The sequence below is a fragment of the Penaeus vannamei genome, chromosome 15 (genome assembly GCF_042767895.1).
Source record: "Penaeus vannamei isolate JL-2024 chromosome 15, ASM4276789v1, whole genome shotgun sequence".
NCBI lineage: Eukaryota > Metazoa > Arthropoda > Malacostraca > Decapoda > Penaeidae > Penaeus > Penaeus vannamei.
The window spans coordinates 28,546,386-28,556,385 of NC_091563.1; the positions used below are offsets into that span (position 1 = coordinate 28,546,386).

At 41.5% G+C, this 10,000-nt stretch overlaps 1 protein-coding gene across 2 annotated transcripts in view; it reads left to right on the forward strand.

The window, feature by feature from the left end:
• LOC113802743 (uncharacterized) overlaps positions 1–10,000 on the forward strand; it is a 114,807-nt gene that overhangs the window by 98 nt on the left and 104,709 nt on the right. For both annotated transcript variants that reach the window (XM_070130589.1, XM_070130587.1), the window contains exon 1: positions 1–190. This exon is cut by the window's left edge and continues 98 nt beyond it. The gene's annotated coding sequence lies outside the window, so the exon portion shown is untranslated. The remainder of the gene's footprint in view (positions 191–10,000) is intronic.

The window sequence follows — 10,000 nt, forward strand, 5'->3', positions numbered from 1 at the left end:
AGTGTTGTTTGATCGAGTGAGAAAGAGAAAGAAAAGCTATACATATTTATATAAGGTGCAATATTCGTGGAATGAAAAATGACCTAGTGAAGTGTGTGAATGTCGGGCTGGAGAGCTAGACTTGTATTTTTTTCCCTCATTCAGGCGAAAGAAAGCGACGGGAGACACTGGTCGACAGGAGCAATGACGAGTAAGTCGAAAAATACCACTAGTTTTTGATTCCTTCTCCATTCTAACCCTCGAGTTTTACCTGGATTTGTAACCCACACGACAACCATTTCTCATCCCTCCCTCCCTCTCTCTCTCTCTCTCTCCTTGCCTCCGTTCTGCCTGTCTCCTTCACACGCTTTCCTGATCTGGTCTTGGGTGCATGTGGTTCAAGAATGAAGCATTGGAAGGCGGAGATAGGGAGAAAGGGTGAAAGGGAGAGGGAAGGAACACGGATAGAGACTTCTGAACAGGCACGAAATGAGAGAGAGAGAGAGAGAGAGAGAGAGAGAGAGAGAGAGAGAGAGAGAGAGAGAGAGAGAGAGAGAGAGAGAGAGAGAGAGAGAGAGAGAGAGAGAGAGAGAGAGAGATTGGCGGAGGGGGGAGGAGGAGGAGGAAAAGAAGAAGGAGACGGAGACGTAGGAGGAGGAGGAGGCCATGAGGAGACCACCTCCATGAACTCTTTTTACAAAACTAGACCTGAAGCCCAACCGTTGGTGAACCTCTCTTCTGAACTCTCTTCGTCCTCTCGCTCGCCCCCTCCCCCCTCCTCCACCACCACCTCCTCCACCTTCTCTCTCTCCTCCCTCCCCCTCCCCCATTCTCTCTTTCTACTCTATCGCTTCCCCAAGCCCAAAACACGTACGCACGCACACGGTCTTATAAACCTATCTATATAGCTGTGGATGGAAGGGCGCCTGACCAGTGGGGAGTTGGCCAGCTGTGTGGGCGGTGCTGGGTGTGTCTGTGTGCTTGTGGCTGGCTGTTGGATGTGGTGGTGTGTTACAAGGCCTCGCTATGGAGTGCTTGCGAGCGCTGCTGGCGTTTTTGAAATATTCTTTTTGGTCTGCTTGCGTTGCAGCGCTTGGGTCGTGCGCGTGTGTGTTGTTGGTTGTGGTGGTGGTGGTGGTGGTGGTGGTGGTGGTGGTGGTGTGTGTGTGTGTGTGTGTGTGTGTGTGTGTGTGTGTGTGTGTGTGTGTGTGTGTGTGTTGTCAGGGTCATTTGATTGAGGTTTTCATGCCTGTTGAGGGCATGATGGTAGTGTGATGAATCTGATTGTGAGTTGTATGTGGGTCTGCATTGGTTATGGCGACTGGCTGGGCCGCGTTCGATTCGGTGGCCGCGTCGGGAAAGCCAGTGCTGTCGAAGGTGCTGCTGTAGTACCAGCACTGCGCCTGGAGTGGCCGGAAGTGACCCCCCCTCCCCCTCTTAAAGAAAGGTGTCATTGCCAACCGTGGTGTCAGGCCGGTCTTGATGGGTTTTGACGCTGCTGCTCGTGGGTTGACGAGGCGATGGTGCTGCTTATGGTGTTGGTGCTGCTCCTGGTCGTGCTGCCTGCCTGCTCGCGGCGGCGTGCTTACGTGCTTGTGGTCGGGGTGGGGGCGGGGGCGCTTGAGTGGCTGGGGGTGAGGGGGGGGGTAGCGTCACCTCTTCAGCGGAATCAGAGAATTTATGTGAAAAATACACGCAAATAAAATGCGCTTGTAGGCATGCGCTCACGCCAACGCGCGCGTGCGCACGTGAACACTTTCACGCACACGCACTTGTTCACAAGCAGCTTGAACAGCTTGCACGCAGCGCTTGGAGAGCAGCGGGCCCTGCCGTTCCGCTCCTGCCTTGGAGGGACGGAGCGCTTCTGCCTTGCGAATTGGCGCTCTTTGGCCAGTGACGCAGCGACGAAGTGCTTGACTGCTTGCCTTGCCTTGGTGCCAGGCTAGCGTATATCGATCGCTATTGACTGGGACCGAAGCGTTGCGTTGACTCCCCTCTTTCTCTTCTCTCTTCTCTTCTCTCTCTTCTCTCTCTCTCTCTCTCTCTCTCTCTCTCTCTTCTCTCTCACTCCTCTCTCTCTCTCTCTCTCTTCTCTCTCTCTCTCTCTCTCTCTCTCTTTCTTCTCTTCTCTTCTTCTCTCTCTCTCACTTCTCTTCTCTCTCTTTCTTCTTTTTGTTCTTCTCTTCTCAATCTCTCTCTCTCTCTCTCTCTCACCCCTTCTTCTTCTCTCTCTCCTCTCTCTCTCAATTTTCTCCTCTCTTCCTCTCCTCTCTCTCTCTCCTTCTTCTCTCTCTCCTCTCTCTCTTCTCTCCTTCTTCTCTCTTCTCTCTCTTTCTTCCTCTCTCTCTCTCTTCCTCTCTCTCTCTCTCCTTCTCTCTCTTTCTTCCTCTTCTCTCTTCCTCCTCTCTCCTCTTCCTCCTTCTCTCTCCCTCTCTTCTCCCTCTCTCTCTCTCTCTCTCTCTCTCCTCCCTCTCTCTCTTCTCTCTTCTCTCTTTCTTCTCTTCTCTCTCTCTTCTCTTCTTTCTTCCTTCTCTCTTCTCTCTCTTCCTCTCTCTCTCTCCCTCCCTCCTCTTTCTCCCTCTTCCTTCCTTCCTTCCTTCCTCCCTTCCTCCTTCTCTCCTCCCTCCTCCCTCCCTCTCTCCCTTTCTGTCTGTCTGTCTGTTCTTCTTTCTTCTCTTTCTTCTCTTCTTCTTCTTCTTCTCTTTCTCTTCTTTCTCTTCTCTCTCCTCTTCTCTTTCCCTTTCTTTCCCTTTTCTCTTCTTCCCTCTCTCTCTTTCTTCCTTCCTTTCTTTTCCCTCTCTCTTCTTTCCCCTCCCTTTTTCTCCTTGAGCCTCTCTCTTTTCTCTTTTCTTTGTCTTGTTTTTTTCTCTCTCTCTTCTCTTTCTGTCTTACTCTTCGTCCTCCTTAGACCTTGAAGAGATAATATCTTTAGTCTGAATGTGTCGCTGTTCCCGAGATTTGCTTTTTTTGTGTCCGGGTGAGAGAGAGAGAGAGAGAGAGAGAGAGAGAGAGAGAGAGAGAGAGAGAGAGAGAGAGAGAGAGATGAAGAAAAAAAAAGAGAGAGAGAGAGAGAGGGAGAGAAAGAAAAAAAGAAAGAGTGAAAGAGAGGGAAAACATGAAAGAGAGAGAGAGAGAGTGAGAGAGAGAGAGAGAGAGAGAGAGAGAGAGAGAGAGAGAGAGAGAGAGAGAGAGTGAGAGAACTAGAGAGAGAGAGGGAGAGAAAGAGATAAGAAAGAAAGAGAGAGAGAGAGAAAGAAAAAGAGAGAGAGAGAGAGAAAACTATATAGAGATAGAGAGGGAGAGAAAGATAGAAAGGGAGAGAAAGATAGAAAGTGAGAGGAAGAGATGGAGAGGGAGAGAAAGATATAAAAAAGAAGGGAGAGAGATTGAGAGGGAGAGTAAGAGATAGAGAGGGAGAGAAAGAGATAGTGAGGGAGATATAAAGAGAGATAGAGAGGGAGAAAGGGAGAGCGCGAGGTAGAGAGGGAGAAAGAGAGACCGGGAGCGATAGAAAGAGAGAGAGAACGAGAGCGATAGAAAGAGATAGAGAGAGAGAGAGAGAGAGCGATGAAGAGAAAGAGCGAGAGCAAGAGAGAGAAAGAGCGAGAGCGAGAGAGAGAAAGAGCGAGAGCGAGAGAGAGAAAGAGCGAGAGCGAGAGAGCGAAAGAGCGAAAGAGCGAGACCGAGAGAGCGAAAGAGAAAGAACGAGAGCGAGAGAGAGAAAGAGCGAGAGCGAGAGAGAAAAAGCGAGAGCGAGAGAGAAAAAGAGCGAGAGAGAGAGAGAAAGAGCGCAAGCGAGAGTAAAAGAGAGATGAAGAGAGTAGAAGAGAGAGTGGGAGAGAGAAAGAGAGCGAGAGGGAGAGAGAGAGCGAGGGGGAGAAAGAGAGGGAGAGAGTAAGAGAGAGGGAGAAAGAAGAGAGAGGGAAAGCGAAAGAGAGAGAGGGAGAGCGAAAGAGAGAGAGAGGGAGAGCGAGAGAGGGAGGGGGGAGAGATAGGAGGGGGGAGGGAGAAGAAAGGGGCGGAAGAAGAGGAGGGAAGAGAGAGAGAGAGAGAGAGAGAGAGAGAGAGAGAGAGAGAGAGAGAGAGAGAGAGAGAGAGAGAGAGAGAGAGAGAGAGAAAGGAAGGTAGAAAGAGAGAGCGAGAGAGAGAGAGAAAAAGAGCGAGAGAGAGAGAAAGAGAGCAGGAGTAAAAAGAGAGAGGAAGAGAAGAGAGAGAGAACGAGGGGGAGAAAGAGGGAGAGAGTAAGAGAGAGGGGGAGAGAGAAAGGAAGAGAGAGGAGAAAGAAAGAGGGAAAGAGAGGGAGAGCGAAAGAGAGAGAGGAAAGAAGAGCGAAAGAGAGAGAGAGGGGGGGGGAGGGGGAGAGAGAGAGAGAGAGAGAGAGAGAGAGAGAGAGAGAGAGAGAGAGAGAGAGAGAGAGAGAGAGAGAGAGAGAAAAGAGAAATAGGAGGGAGGGAGGAGGGAGGGTGGAAGAAAGGGGTGGAAGAAGAAGAAGAAGAAGAGAGAGAGAGAGAGAGAGAGAGAGAGAGAGAGAGAGAGAGAGAGAGAGAGACAGACAGACAGACAGACAGACAGACAGACAGAGAGAGGGGGTGAGAGAAAGAGAGAGAAAGTGAGCAAGCGAGAGTAAAAGAGAGGGAGGGAGAGAGAGAGAGAGCGAGGGGGAGAAAGAGAGGGCGAGAGAGGGAGAGAGCAAGAGAGAGAGGGGGAGAGAGCAAGAGAGAGAGGGGGAGAGAGAAAGAGAGAGAGAGGGAGAGAGAAACGGAGAGGAAGAAAGAAAGAGAGAGGGAGAGCGAAAGAGAGAGAGGGAGAGCGAGAGAGAGAGAGGAGAGAAAGAGAGGGAGAGGAAGAAGGGAGAGAGGGAGTGAGGAGAGGGAGAAGAGAGAAGAAGGGCCGGAAGAAGAGGAAGGGAGAGAGAGAGAAAAAAAAACAAAAAGAGGAAGGTAGAAAGAGAGAGCGAGAGAGAGGGAGGAAGAAAGAGAGAGAGAGAGAGAGAGAGTTCGACAGAGGAAGGGAGAAAGAGAGAGCGAGAGAGAGAGGGGGGAGGGAGAAAGAGAGGGTGGGGAGAAAAAGAGAGAGAGAGAGAGAGAGAGAGAGGTTAGTGGGAGGGAGCGGCAGAGAGAGAGGGGGGGGGTGAGTGGAAGAAAGGAGAGACAGGAAGAGAGTGGGAGAGAGAGAGAGTGAGAGAGAGAAAGAGAGTTTGGGACAAAGAGAGCGAGAGCGAGAGATAGAATGGGAGAGAGAGAGAGAGGGGGGGGGGGAGGGAGACAGAGAGAGAATGAGAGGGAGAAGGAGAGAATGGGAGGGAGAGAGAAAGAGAGTGAGAGGGAGAGAGAAAGAGGAGGGAGAGAGAAAGAAAAGAGAGAGAGAGGAAGTGAGAAAGAGAGAGAGAGATGGAGAGAGAAATAGAGAGAGTCGGTGGGAGAGGAAGAGAGAGAGAGAGAGAGAGAAGGGGGGGTGAAGGAGAAGGATGAGGGAGAGAAAGAGAGAGACCTAATAGACGACAGATGCAGACAGAGAGAGAGAAGCAACCTAACCTCACCAAATGAACCAGATGAGAATAGAAAAAAAAATAAAACAGAAAAAAGGGAGGAGAAAGAAAGAGAGATAAAGAGATTATACCAATTAATATAAGAGAGGGAGAAGTGGAGCCCATTTTGAACCCGACGTCGGCACGTCAGAGTGGCCGTAATCAAGATATTCACACAATGATTAATAGTCATGGGAGATGTCAGTAATAATCATGGCTATTGTCGCTGTCGGAGTTGTAGGAGGAGTCGTAGTAGCTGGAACGGTAGTTGTGGTAGTGGTAGTTTTATCAGTGGTAGTGGTAATAGTAGTGGTAGTAGTATTAGTAGTGGTAATGGTTGTTTTAGTTGTGGCGGTGGCACTTTTATTAGTGGTAGTGGTAATGGTGGTAGTAGTAGTAGTAGTTGTATTAGTAATGGTAATGGTTGTTTTAATTGTGGTAGTAGTATTAGTAATGATAGGAGTTTTAACTGTGGTGTTGGTAGTAGTAGTAGTAATAATAGCAATGGTATTTCTGTTAGTGGTGGTATCATAAGTAGTAACAATAATATCCGTAGGAACATCGATAGTAATGAATGGAAAAGTAGAGTCCTTGTAATAGTAGTAGTATTGATAATTGTAATGGGAACGGACGTAGTAATAATAAAAAAGTAGCCTTTTAGTAGGAACAGTCGTTGTAAGAAGAGAAGCGGTAGTACAAGTAGCCCATTATGTTGATAGAAGAACGGTCAGTGATAGGAAGAATGGAATCAGTCGTAATAGTAAGAGTAGTAATAGCAGTAGGTAGTAGAAGCAGCAGTAGAGGAAGCAGTAGGTCTAATCATTGTAATATTAGCAATGGAAAAAATAGAACAGCGTTAGGATGATATTATTGGTATTAGCCACAGTAGTAATATAAATAGTAATAGTAGTAAAACGAAGAATAAATGTAATAGTAGTGTTAGCATCAGTAGCAATAGCACTTGTAATAGGTGTGAAAGAAGTAGAATGAGAAATAGTCTTAGGAAGAGTACCATTTCTACTACTGGTACTCTTCCTACAGCAATACGAACAATGTAAATGTAATTGTAGTAGTAGTGATCACAGAAACGTTAGTGGTGGTAGTATAGCACTGATTGTAATAGTGGAAAATGTAGTAGTAGCTGGATTATTGTAGTAGTAGTCGTAATAGTAGTAGTAGTAGTTGTAGTAGAAACAGTAGCAGAAGAAGACCATTTCACACTGCGAATTTCTCCGTTTTTTCTTTATTTCCCCGTTCTAAGAGGGAAGGTAATATTTAAGTTCTTGTTGGTTATATATTCAGTTATATATTCAGTTGAATAAATTTCGGAAATGGTGTCTCTTGGTTCTTCAATTTTTCCTTTATTCTTATTATTGTTGTTGGTCTTCTCCATCCCTTTCTGTCCCTGCTTTTGTTATTTATTTTTATTATTTATTTGTTCTCTTGTTTTTTACTGTCTCTTGTTTTGATCTCTCCTTCCTTCCATTTTTTCTTATTTTTTTCTTTGTTACCGGTACTTTTCTTTGTTATATTACTTTTTTTTCTTCTTGGCATTTGCCTTTTCTTCTTCCTTATTCTTCTGTTCTTAATATTAAGAACAGGAGAATGTTTTGTTCTTCCTTTTTTCTTTTACTTTTTTTTCGTTTTTCTTGTTCTTTTCCACTCGCTTTCTTCTTTGTCTTTGATGATAATGATAATGATTTTAAGAAATATAAAAATGAAGATGATGAATATCATAGTAGTAAGTAAGATAATTAGAATAATAAGAACAATACTACTCTAATAATGATACTGATTTAAGAAATGTAATTAAACAATGATAATGATATTAATGAAAATGACAATTATAATGACAATTATACTAACAGTAATATGATAAATGATAATGATAATAATAATGATTATGATAATAATAATGGTAATGATAATTATGACAATGGCAGTGATAATGATTCTAATTATGACAATGATTATGATCTGATTATGATAATGATAATGATGATTATGATAATAATAATGGTAATAATGATAATCATGGTATTAATCTATTAATGACAATCATCGTTATTATAATGGTGATGCTAATTATAATGGTAATGATTATGATCATTAGCAGTAATAAGGGAAAGGGTAATGCTAATGACGATGTTGATTATGATAAAGATAATTGCAATGACAGCAATTACATGATAATACGAAATAGTAATATCAATTATGATAATGATGGTACTGATAATGATAAATGTAATGATGATCATAATTATTACGATATTAATAAAAATGATGGATGATAATGATAATACTAAAACAATATCAATAGTAATGCTAATAACAATATTAATAATATATATTGTTAGCAATGAATATAATAATTATGATTATTATTATGACATTGCTAATAATAGTAATAATGAAAAATATTGATAATCATAATGATAGTAATTAAAGCAAATGGTGATGATGGTGATAACAACAATAATGATAATGATAATCAAAGCATAACATATTCTATAAACATCACGCTTCATAATTACAAAATCAGTAGTCTTGTCATTGACAGTTTTGCATTATTGTAATATCATTTGCACAATGAAATGTAGATATTAATGTTAATGACATTTGATATAACTTCGTTGTGTATTTGAGAATGATCATTTTGCTAATGTAATTATATTTTCCTATTTTGTAATTAAATGAATTATGTATTAATAATTATATGTCTGATTATTTTTGTAATTTGATTTTTGTTTTTATATATATCCTTTTTATGTATACCTCTGTCTTTTGTTTTTAAAACCCTTTTTCGTTGCATTTTTATTTCCGGTTAAGCTACCTAATGTTATCATTAACATTATTATTATTAACACTATTATGATTATGATTGTTCTTGTTATTATAATTATTATTATTATCATCATCATCATCATTATTAGTTTTATTATCATTATCATTATTATTAGTAGTAGTGTTATTATTAATGTTTTTGAATAAACAATTATACTAATAATAATGAAAATTGTAATGATGGCGATTATCATACTTATGACGATAATGTTAATGATATTAAAAGTAATGATGATAATTGTAAATATTATTATTATCATCATCATCATCATCACCGCCACCATCATCTTTGTCGGCGTCGTCGTTATTATTATCACTATTTTACTTATAATTGTTATGATATTGATAATGATTACGTTAGTAATGATAGTGCTAATGACAACAGTGATAATAATTTTTATCATGATTATTATTATCATTGTTATGACCATTATCATCATCGTTATTGTTATTGTTATTATAATTATTAATATTAATATTACTTGAATAACCATCAGTCTGTGTTTTTTATTATTTTTATTATCTGCATATACAGTAATGATTTATATTTATCGTTTTTATCATGATTATCATCATTATAATCATTAGCCTCCTCCTCATCATTATCATCAATACCATTATCATTATATATCACCATCATCATTAATATCATTATTTCTTATTATGTCACCAAGTTATCGATATTATTATCACTATTATTGCTCTATAATGTTTATTATCAATTGCCTTTCCGATCATTAACATCCTAAATAAGATAACCATAATAGTAATAATAAATATAATATCCTATTTATTATCATAAGTGCTTTATTTTACCTACTATCATTTTGCTTGTTATTCCTAACGACTAAGATATTGATGCAAATATGGACATAGAAAGGGATGGATGTGTCTGGCAAATGTTTATGAATTTTTGAAGGATTATATAAACATTTTACTTACGACCTCCGTGTAGGCCTATTTAGTTTATTTATGGTTTGTCTTTTTGTGTCTCTGTTTGTCTTCGTTTATTATCATTATCTCTATATCAGCTTCGGAAGAGGGTTAGTGAGGGTGAGGGGAGGGGAGAGGGAAGGAGGCGAGGGAGAGAGAGAGAAAGAAAGAGGGAGAGAGAGAGAAAGAAAGAGGGAGAGAGAGAGAAAGAAAGAGGGAGAGAGAGAGAGGAGGGGGGGAATGAGAGAGAGAGAAAGAAAGAGAAAGAATAGGAGAGAGAGAGACATCGAAAGAGAAAAGAGAGAGTGGGAATGAGAGAGAGATATTGAAAAAGAATAGGATAGAGAGAGACACCGAGAAAGAGAGAATGTGAGAGACATCGAAAGAGAATAGGAAAGAGACATCGAAAGAGAGAGAGAGAATGAGACATTGAAAGAGAATAGGAAAAAGAGAGAGACATCGAAAGAGAATAGGAAAGAGAGAGAGACATCGAAAGAGAATAGGAAAGAGAGAGAGAGAGACATCGAAAGAGAATAGGAAAGAGGGAGATCTCGAGAGAGAGAGAGAGAGAGAGAGAGAATCGTCCTTGAAATACAAACGAGAAAGAGTTTGATGCAAAACTTACTTTCCGTCATCATCGGCCAGACAACGTGCCGAAAGCAAGAGATTTGAGATTAATTTAATAGAGAGATTTGTACGCATTGAGAGAAAACTTGT